Genomic DNA, 11,758 nt, shown 5'->3' on the forward strand with positions numbered 1-11,758 from the left:
ATTCCTGTGAAGTTGTCACCAGCCAAAATTCTAAGCACCAGTTCTCATCTGGATATTATAAAACACCTGGTCCGAAACACACCCCCTTTTCAAATACAAAACCTAGTGCATACTTTTATTTGTTCTTTTTGGCACTTGTAAAACTACCAAACCGATATTTTTCAAGTTTTCTTTGTTTATTCACTTAGATGGCAGCATTGCACAGGGATCACCAAATTTTGTCTATAAATTGTATTTTGAGTTATTTATATAGCTATTTTTGAAATTTGGTATTTTTGTTTTCAAAGTGTTCAGACAATATTTCTTTTTTAATATATTTTGAGACTTAATTGCTCTGCAATCATTGTCAATAATTGTCATAATAAGTAGATACTATCTTCAACACTTCCAGCAAGTTTAAAGTCAAAATATTCAAAATTAAAAATTATGTGGCACTTTAAATAGGAACTTGCAAAATGCTACTAATCAGCCTGGCATTCTTGGCACATTCTTAGCACGAGGGCATGGCATTAAGAAGGTTAAAATTGGATGGATTGCTGTATGCAATAAAATGAGTAAAAGGAGATCAACGGCTGCACACTCTTGAACACACAATACCATACACTTGCCATGAAACATAGCCGTTATTTCCTTAGCATGTGTGTGAAGGCTATGAAAGTTTACAGAAATGATTGACGATGACAAGAAATGAAGGTTGGAGTAGTCATGTTCAAATTCAAGTTTTTAAGGAACAGTGCATGAAAAACTCTAATCGCAACTGGTTCATTTTAATATGCACAAAATAACCCAGTATTTTAGAATGCCTGTGGAAGTCGACTGTGTTGATAAACATTTTTTTTCAATGGATAGGAATAAATCAAAACATTAGACTTAAACAGCAAGTTAGTAATATTTAGTTTTGCCAATAATTTCTGCTGTACTTTATTTCCAATTTTAAGTTAGGTATGCCGCACATCATCCGTGCTCCTTGGCTACATAGGTGATGCTAGTTGTCGATCCACCGAGGACTTGTTTGTAGCGAGATCATCACTACATCATTTGTAGTTGCTACTAGTTTGCTAAATCACTATTTATGCTAAAGGCTACTTCACATTTGAGATGGTGCTTGTTTTAATATGTCTAATTGTACAGTTATAAATATTACTTGTATAAAAAGGCTCTCTAAAATTTTGTTACAAAAAAGATTGGGAAAGAAAAGTGCGTCTCTTCACCGGGCTGAGTGACTCAAACAGCTGAGGTGCTGGCATTCTGACCCAAACTTGGCCAGTTCGATCCTGGCTCAGTCCGGTGGTATTTGAAGGTGCTCAAATGCATCAGCCTCGTGTCGGTAGATTTACTGGAATGTAAAAGAACTGCTGCGGGACTAAATTTTGGCATGTCGGCGCCTCCGAAAACTGTAAAAGTAGTTCGTGGAATGTAAAAACCAATAACATTATTATTAAAGTGAGTCTTTCTTTTTGCTAACTAAGATTCAATATATTTTGCAGCATACAATGCTCTTTGTAGAATCATATCATGAGTAACAGAAAACCATCATTTCTCACCTTAGTTATATAGTCTAGCAGCTTGGTATTGGTCTCAGGATATTTACCTGTTTGGTACCACAAATTAAACTTGCACTTTTATTTCCTACTTTGTTTCTTTTTTTTTGGTTGTATAAATATCTGACCATGTAAGATTGCTTGGCTGCTGGTTTCACACCCTTTTTCTCTGAAAAAGACACAGCTTTTAATTTGAAACCTGTGGTGGAAGTACACTTCTTGTTCTTTGTGTTATTCAACTCCGTACTTAGAAGAAAAACTCACTTAGTTGCAGACTATTGACCGAGCAAGTTGGCCATGTGGTTAGGGGCGTGGAGCTGTGAGCTTGCATTAGGGAGATAGTGGGTTTGAACCTCACTGTCGGCAGCCCTGTAGATGGTTTTCCGTGGTTTTGTGTTTTCACACCAGGCAAATGCTGGGGCCGTACCTTAGTTAATGCCACAGCTGCTTCCTTCCCATTCCTAGCCTAGCCCTTTCCTATCCCATCGTCGCCATAAGACCTATCTGTGTTGGTACAATGTAAAGCAGATTGTTAAAAAAAAGAAAAAACAGGCTATTGCACGAACTGGAAGTCTCTATAAAAAAAAGTTATTCCATTGTTTCTGATCCATAAACATTCAAAATATGATTTTGTGCTGTTTGTGGCATTTTGAAATACTTCGCTACATAGTGGAATCCTCCTTCCTCTTTGGCGAGTTATGTTTTATGGGTGTGTTTGTGTGTCTAATATGCAACGGGTTCGAAGAAATGAGTAATGTGATATTAACCAGCTTGGACAACTGTATGACCTATACTCGGTTGATATGATGCAGCCGATGAAATCATGCTACATGTCACTTGGAGAAACTTCTCAGTGCTGAGGAAAACACAACTTGGGCCAACTGAGGATTTCTGGCTTTTAGCATCATCTCCTAGCCATTAAACATCTTACATTAAATTGAAATCAAATGATACATTTCACAGATATTTTCCCTTTTCTTGAATTTTGATTGTCATTATCCAGAAACGAGTGAACATGTAATTTTATAGCTACAGTCGAGAGGTAAACTACTTTGTTTTAAATATTCAGAATTGTGTTCTCTATTGGAAGGAATGAAAAACAAAAAAAAGATTTTGGCAACATGTGGCATGGTTTCCTGGGCTGAATCATATATACCTATCATGTATCAATTATTTTTTTATTTTTTAACTTCCTTGTCATAAGCCCTTACTGGCTGTATTCTCAGACTGTATTCAACAAACAATCCTGACCTGCCCATTCACTTCAGTAATCTCTCCAGAGAAACTGACTTTAATCTCGTTACTCAGCAATCAGCCATGCACAGAAGCTGACAGAACATAATTTCAACTCCAATGCCCAATGAAAGTAAGAGTGGACCTCAAGAGCAGAAGAACATCTCTGCCCTCTGCTTCATTTAAACTCAGGGTTTGACCAGACAAGAAGTACTTGGTCCTGGATCTGTTGTGCTCATGATGTCTGCGCGGTAGCTCTATTCAAGTGGGGTAAGATGCAATTCCCTCTCCTCAAACTATCGAACATGTACTGTGTGCGATAGAAAAGTCTATTCTCACTATCTGGAGGGAAATAAGGAGGTACTGGACTGGATACAGGCCTTGGAAAATATAACTGTATAAAGTTTGCTAGTCTCTATGCTATTTGCATATTTTTTGTAAGTAGCTGCCATATGATAAATAAAAAGTACAACAAAGTCTGTGTACAATCGTGTGTGTATATACTGCACTTCTCAAGTGAATAACAAAGACATAGAAAGTGTTTTATCTAATCAAGAACATGAAAGATACACAAATTATAGAATAGAATAGAATATACAAAATAAATATTTCAACTTATATCTTCATATCATTAGTTAGAAAGGAAGACTGTCAAGCATTTTAGATGGGATAACCTGAATACTGAATGCAGAGGAGCGAGATATTAGTAAAAAGGCAGAAATGAAAAGGGGTGGCCATTCTGAGCTACGGTACATGAAAGGAGCCTTCCTGAAGATTACGGTGATTCATAACCAAGTTAAGAAAAGTAATCGGGTGTACATTGGGCAATGTCAGAAACTGACTCAAACTAACCTGAAGGCTGATCCTTTCATAACAGAAACATCCACATCCAAGCACCTTTCGCAAGTGTCATATAATGTGCATACAGGAGAGATATAGAAATTGCGACATGTGCAGACCAAAAATAAGCAGAGTGAGTCTTGCCATTGAGATACCGCATGATAATGATAAATATAGAAGCACTTTCTTTGTACATCCAGACATCCAGATTATATCCACGGCATCTGCAGAGGAAAATGACATTGAAATCCTCACTGTAGAGACAGCTAATTGCACCATTTCATCCCGCTATATACCACCTGGAGTTGATTTCACTGTTGAAAAACCATCCAATTTTCAAAATAAACATGTGCAGGTTGTGAATGACGATTTCAACAGTCATAGTAATGTTTGGGGCTATGATCATGAAGATAAGAATAGAATAGCAGTACAAGAATGGGCTTAAATCAATCACCTGACGCTAATTCATGACGCAAAGCTACCCGCATCGTTTAACAGCAGCAGGTGGAGGTGAGGTTACAATCCCAACCTCATATTTAGTAGCAGCAGTATTAAATAATAATAATAATAATAATAATAATAATAATAATAATAATAATAATAATAATAATAATAATAATAATAATAATAATAATAATAATAATAATACCATGTGCAGACATTTTTTTATTTGATGCCATCTGGCTGTCTGCTCGTCAATTTCGATGTTCTGTTTTACTCTAAGCCTACTAGATGACAGACCAAGTAAACTGAACTCTCTTGGCCGTCTATGGCTGAGATTTAAGGTCATTTCCATTTGAGACGACAACTTTTATTTACAAATGTTAGACACGTTTTAATCCATGGTATTGATGGTCTCGCTACACTGCTTAGCACAGTGTTTTCATTTTAACAGTCAGCAAGTTTTATTTGATAATAAAGAACGACCCATCAGACGAGATGACTTTGTACCTCAATAGGTTTTTAATTCATTAATCATGATCACTGTCATTTCACTTCATCAAAGCAATTTCGCCAAAACTACCTTGTGCCTATCTTCAAACAGAAGGGAGATGTTAGAGAATGTGGGAGCAATTTTTAATTTGTTTGTGTTATGTAATTATTGTTCTGTTACTGAAGATGGCCTTGAGAATAGGCTGAAATATCTATAGACTTTGCTCCATCTAACAGATGAGTTGATTTGTATTGATAAGGAGGATTTTATAAATACTTTTATTTGTAAAGTGACAACCGTCAATACAGAATGAGATTTATAACTCGCAAGAGATATCATTGCCACGAAATATATCAACAACAAAATGGGTAACAGTCTAACAAAAGAAGCCAGGATTAAAAACCATTGAATATTTCACCGAGTTGCTAAATGAAGGATTCGCAAGGGACATAGCGGTTCCTCAATGTCCTGTGCAGGGCCCTGTGCCTATGTTCACCCCGGCTAAAGTTCAGATAGCTGTGTCAAAAATGAAGAATGGCAAATCAGTAGGACCTGATGACATTCCATCTGAGCTGTGGAATGTTCTGGGTACTGATGGAATTAATTGGCTTACCAGAATGTTTAATAAGATCCTCGCTGGTGCACCCATGCCAAAGCAATTTCGCCAAAGCTACTTTGTGCCTATCTTCAAGCAGAAGGGAGATGTTAGAGAATGTGGGAACTATAGAAGCATAAAAACTCACCTCACACACACAAAAAATTTGGGAATATGTCATTGCCAATCGCATCAAGAAAATTATAAACATCTATAGGAACCAGTGCAGCTTTACAAGTGGAGTCTCAACTAGTGTTGTGATTCAAACTCTCCAAATATTCATGGAGAAACATTGTGCACTTCACAACGATCTCCACATGGTTTTCATTGATTTAGAGGAAGCGTTTGACCACATTCATAGGGAAATCATTTGGACTGCACTGCGACACCAAAATGTTTTGGAGGAATATGTGAGGCTTATCCAGGATGTGTATGATCGTCCCTCTACAAAGGTGAAGTCTGGTATCTGTGAAAGTTTCCCTGTTGAGGTTGGTGTTCATCAAGGTTCAGCTTTGAGCCCGATCTTATTCAATATAGTTATTAACTATCTCACAGAACAACTGATGACACAACTACCATGGACCCTTCTATACGCAGACGACATTGTCCTTGTTGGTGAAACATGTGAAGAGGTCGAGGCAGCCTTAGAACTTTGGAGAAAAGCTTTGGATACAAATGGACTCGGAATAAGCCATAAGAAGACGGAGTATATGTTCTGTAACTTCGCCAAGCCAAACATTCACGGTCCACTCAATACAATTTTCTTAGTGGGTGAACCACTGGCAATGACAAATAACTTCATTACCTGGGCTCAGTTATTACCACCGATACGACGACTGATGATGAAGTGAAGCATCGCATCAACATTAGATGGACCAAATGGCGTTTGTTGACAGGCATCTTATGTGACAGGAGGATGTCTATAAAGCTTAAAAGCAATATCTACAAGACTGCTGCTAGGCCTGCCCTCACTTATGGTTCTGAGTGTTAGCCAAATCAAAAGAAACCATCAGCAAATGCACGTAATGGAAATGCAGATGCTGCGATGGTCAGCAGGTGTTACCTTCCTGGACCATATGCGCATTGAGCATATACGAGGATCATTTAATACAGCCCCTATCAGGGAGAAATTGGAGGAGCAGCAGTTGCGCTGGTATGGACATGTAGAATGTTGTATGAAGATCATCCCGTTAAGAGAGCTCTTACAATCGAAGAACCAAGGAGAGGACGTGGACATCCGAGAGCAACATAGTGGCGTAAAGCTGAAAAGGCCTTGAATAGAAACGGCATTCCAGTGGCGGAGACATCCAACCGCAAGGAGTACTCTCTAAGTATCAGAAGAGCCGATCCTGAGTGATACTTGAAAGTGTCCATTGTGGGCACACATATGGCCAGAAAAGAAGAAGAAGAAGAAAAAAGAAAAAGAAGAAGAAGAAGAAGGTCTAACAACAAAGAAATAGATTCTCCAATTCTGCAACAACTGCATGAACAGATGTCAAACACCAAAGGTATGGCAGAAGAGTCGAGTTATTGCTTTGCCGAAACCTGGCAAAGAAGGCAATAATCCAAAGGATTTTAGACCAGTTTCACTACTGTGTCACCCTTATAAGTTGCCGGAAAGATTGATTTTAAATTGTCTAACACCTGTAATAGACTCCTTGCTTATACCACAGCAAGCTGGATTTTGCCCTGGTAAAAGCCGTTGCACATAACTGCAGAATCTTACGCAGTATACAGAAGATGGTTTTGCAACTCAAAAGGTGACAGGAGTCGATCTATCAGCAGCATATGACACTGTCAACCACCAACTACTTCTTGTCAAGATCTATAACCTGACCAAGAATTTTAGCCTAACCAGGCTCAGTGCCACTATTTCACAAAACCACAGTTTTTTGTTGAATTCCAGCTACAGTGTTCTTGATGGAGACTACAGAAGAGTGGCCTTCCCCAAGGAAGTGTACTGGCTCCTGTATTTTTCAATATATATGCATACAACCGACTAACCACTCCTAATAGCAGGAGTTTCTTGTATGCTGATGACCTTGCTCTAGCCACCCCGAGCAAAGATTTTGAATAGTATAGAATACCCTCAAAAATGCCTTTGAAGATCTCTGCAGAAACTACAGTACCAACTTAAACCAACCAAACCCCTCAAAGGCACAAGTTTGCACTTTTTATTTAAGAAACAGGAAAGCCACCCACAAGTTGAAGATAGTATGGTCAGGGGTTGAACTGGAACACTGCGACACTCCAAAATATCTAGGAGTGATGCTCGACAGATCTTTTTTCTTTCAAGAAGCACTGCATGAACTGCAAGTCGAAGGTGTCCACCAGGAACAATCTCCTCAAGAAACTGGACAGACCACAGTGGGGAAATCATCCTGATACCATCCAAACTTCTGCAATGTTATTCCGCAGCAGAGTATGCCTGTCCTGTTTGGTATAGTTCCACGCATGCCAAACAGGTGGATGTAGCTCTTAAAGAAACCTGTAGAATTATAACAGGCTGTTTGAAAACCACTCCTGTTGAATGGCTTTACCACCTCGCAGGAATAGCACCACCTCCTATTCGAAGAGAAATAGCTGCCAATAAGGAAATAAAAAAGTGGGGCAGGAAAAAACCCATCTTTTGCATGGGTACGAACCACATCCGCAATGACTGACATCTAGGAAGAGCTTCCTTAGAACATCAAAGGAACTTAGAACCACCGCTGAAGAAACTAGGTGACAACTATGGAAGACTACAACCTACCTTTCAAAGAGAAATAGCTGCCAATAAGGAAATAAAAAAGTGGAGCAGGTAAAAACCCTTCTTTTGCATGGGTACGAATCACATCCGCAATGACTGACATCTAGGAAGAGCTTCCTTAGAACATCAAAGGAACTTAGAACCACCGCTGAAAAAACTAGGTGACAACTATGGAAGACTACAACCTACCTTTCCACTGGTTGGAGAAGAATTTAGGAAACTTTGCCTCCTGGCCATGGCATGGAATGGCTGACTTGGAAGTCCCTGAACAGATTGAGATCTGGAGTAGGCAGATCAAAGATTAATTTAGCAAGATGGGGCTATTCTGATGAGAATGATATTCGGTGTGAATATGGAAACGTCCAGACAACATTTGCTGCAATTTTGACCTCCTGATTTCGAAAATGATATTGAAAACATCATATCATCCACAGTTTTTGCACAAATTGCACAAATTTGTAATTAATGGTAATGCAATTTAATGATATTATAGTAATATTCTGTAAGTGAGTAAGTAAGTAAGTAATTCGTCTTTATTCGTGGCGAAGTTAGGGCTCAAGGCCCTCTCTTACACTTAAACACAATATTTAAAATAATTAACATACATATAATATTTAAATACAACTAATCTTTTTAAAATAATATAGTACTAATAGAAAATATGGAGATTGTAATAAAAAAATTAAAAAAAGATTATAGAATGTACAAATCTAAATGTACATGATAATAAATATAAAACTAACACTAGTGATAAGAAGAGACGGAAACACAGTACAAACCTATAACTAGCAAATATATTTCTGATTTTTATGAAAATATGCTCATTCACGCACTCATTCACACTTCACACATCGAAAAGTCAGCTAGAAGTATTCAGAAAATGATTTCGGCAATCCATCTTAAATCTCCTACAAGAGCGCAAATCCCTAATGGTAGCAGGTAGGGTATTCCACAGCCTCGCGGCAGTGACTACAAAGGAGCGGTTATAGGTCGTGGAGTGACTGAGAGAAATTGTTAAACAGGAGCCAGGTCGCATATCATGGTTATGATAGGAGGAGAGGTAATTAAATTTTGATGAGAAATAATCCGGTACACCTGTGTTTAGAACTCCATGCAGAAGAGACAACATGTGGAGACTGCGACGCTCATGAACACGAAGCCATGACAACTCCCTGTAATAAGGTGAAATGTGAGAACCATATCGCAGCTTAAATATGAATCGAATACAGGTGTTTAAACTCCGTTCAAGCATCTTGTTACTGTCTTGAGATATGTTCATAAGTACAGTGTCGCAGTAGTCGAGAATCGGTAAGATTAGGGATTTTACCAGTTGTATTTTAAGATGTTTTGGAAATATAGTAGAGTAGCGTTTGAGGAGAAAAAGGGATTTCTGCACTTTACAGCATGTATTTGTCACTTGTTCAGTCCAATTTAGTGTCTCAGTCATTATAATGCCTAAGTTTCTTACTGACGGTCAATAGGGCAAGACAATATTATCTATATATATAAAATAAGAGTTTTGTCTGTACATTGCTCAGAATTTGAAAATAATGGTATTTCTGTATCGGTCATGTCCATAGTAACAAGAAAATGCACTTTTTACTTTTCCGTAATGTCTGTCTGTCTATCTGTCTGTCTGTATGTACACGCATCACGGGAAAACGGTTGAAGAGAATTTAATGAAAATCGGTATGTGAAGTCAGGGTATGAGCCTCTACAATCTAGGCTATAAATCATTTTACTCGCACTGAGTGAAATGGTAGTTTAGGGGAAGGCCTAAAATTGAATTCTCAACTATTTATGCTATTAGTGGTCTAATGAAAATCGGTCTGTGAAGTCGGGGGATGAGCCTCTACAATCTAGGCTATAAAACATTTTACTCACGCTGACTGAAATGGTAGTTTAGGGGAAGGCCTAAAATTGAATTCTCAACTATTTATGCTATTAGTGGTCGTATTTTAAAGAAAATGGGTATGCAAAGTTGGGGAATAAAATGCTACAATCTAGGCTGTCAATTATTGTATTCACGCTTAGAAAAATGGTAGTTTAGGGGAAGGCCTAAAATTTAATTCGCGTTGCCATAAGACCTATCTGTGTCGGTGCGACGTAAAGCCCCTAGAAAGAAAAAAAAAATTCTCAAATATTGTTGTTATTAGTAGTCCTATCGTGACGAAAATCGGTATGCAAAGTCAGGAAATAAGTCGCTATAGTCTAGGCTGTAAATTATTTTATTCACGCTGAATGTAATGGTAGTTTAGGGGAAGGCCTAAAATGTAATTCTCAAATATTTCTTATTAGAGGTGTAATTGATGAATGCTACATAACTAAGGTTATACAGTATTAAATTTCCTATTATTCATGTCTCATACATTGTTACCGTATTGGCTATGATCACAAAGATATTCATGAATTTGGAGTTTTGTTACTCCAGTAAGTCCATATCAGCGCCGAGTAACGAGAAAATGGGTAAACAGTATTTAATGAAAATCGGTATGTAAAGTCGGAGAATAAGAAACTACAGTTTACGGTATAAAATATTTTACAAATCACAGAGTCGAAAGAAAACTAAATGTGTAGGCCTACAATATAGAAAGCTCATAACATTGATCAACAATAACATTACATTGACCATTGTTTGTTGTGATGTGCTTTGTGTCTTCTGTTGCCCCCTCATCTCCGGTAGATAGGATTACTGCTACGTACAGAGTATTTTTTATTTGATTTACGTCGCACCGACATAGATTGGTTTTATGGCGACGATGGGATAGGAAAGGACTAGGAGTGCCTTAGGCCTTAATTAAGGTATAGGCCCAGCATTTGACTGGTGTGAAAGTGGGGAAACCACTGAATACCATCTTCAGCGCTGCCGACAATGGGGTTCGAATGCACTATCTCTCGGATGCAAGCTCACAGCTGCGCACCGCTAACCACACGGTCAACTCGCCCAGTCGTACAGAGTGTAACAGCCTGCCTGAATATTGATGGGAAGTAACTGAGGAGTTAGATAACGTTCTTCTTTTGCATGCCATTCCCCTGGTTTATAAATTTTCTGATACTACTGGTACGTAACACACTGGATCATCATAGCATTTGGGCTATTCAATCCCTACTCTGAGGCACTGATTGGAATGAACAGTGTGCATATTTAGCAAAATAATGGCAGATGAGTGTTCATGGCAATCTGCGACCTGGTCATCCCAACTCTGGAAATTTGGACTATTAGATTGGCACCGCAATCTAACCGCAGCACTGTTCGTTAAAAGTGATAAAACGTGCGGCTTTCCATTTGATCGAGTATTTTATATGATAGCATTGCTTTTAATAGCTACATTCATACTTGCATTTTTGTAATGACCTATGTTGATTTCAGTTAGGAAAACCACAAAGTCAATCTTTCTGAGAATCCCGTAGCGAAGCACGGGTACATCAGCTAGTTTAAAATAATTGGGGGTACATGTCTACTTTTTAACAAGTTCAGGTTTCTTTTGGTACCAAATAGCCTGAGTTTTGTTAGGATTTATTAACAAGCTGTTATTTTTCACATAGTCAGTCATTGTAAGTCAAAATTTACTCTGTCAATGGGTACATCTATGTCTTGTGGATATGAGTGATAATAAATCTGAAGATCATCTGCATAGATATGGTACTTGCTATATTTCAATGCACCCCTGTGTCATTCACACTAACAACAAACAAAAGTGGGCCCAAAACCGAGCCCTGAGGGACACCTATTGACTTGTTGTGCCATCCTGAGTACACTGTTCCCACCCATACTCGTTGCCGACGGTCAGTGAGGTAGGAGCTAAAAAATTTAAGAGATGTCATATTAAAGTTGAGACTACGTAGTTTCAGCAGTAGTAACCCAG

This window comes from Anabrus simplex, chromosome 3, assembly GCF_040414725.1.
Source record: "Anabrus simplex isolate iqAnaSimp1 chromosome 3, ASM4041472v1, whole genome shotgun sequence".
Classification (NCBI taxonomy): domain Eukaryota; kingdom Metazoa; phylum Arthropoda; class Insecta; order Orthoptera; family Tettigoniidae; genus Anabrus; species Anabrus simplex.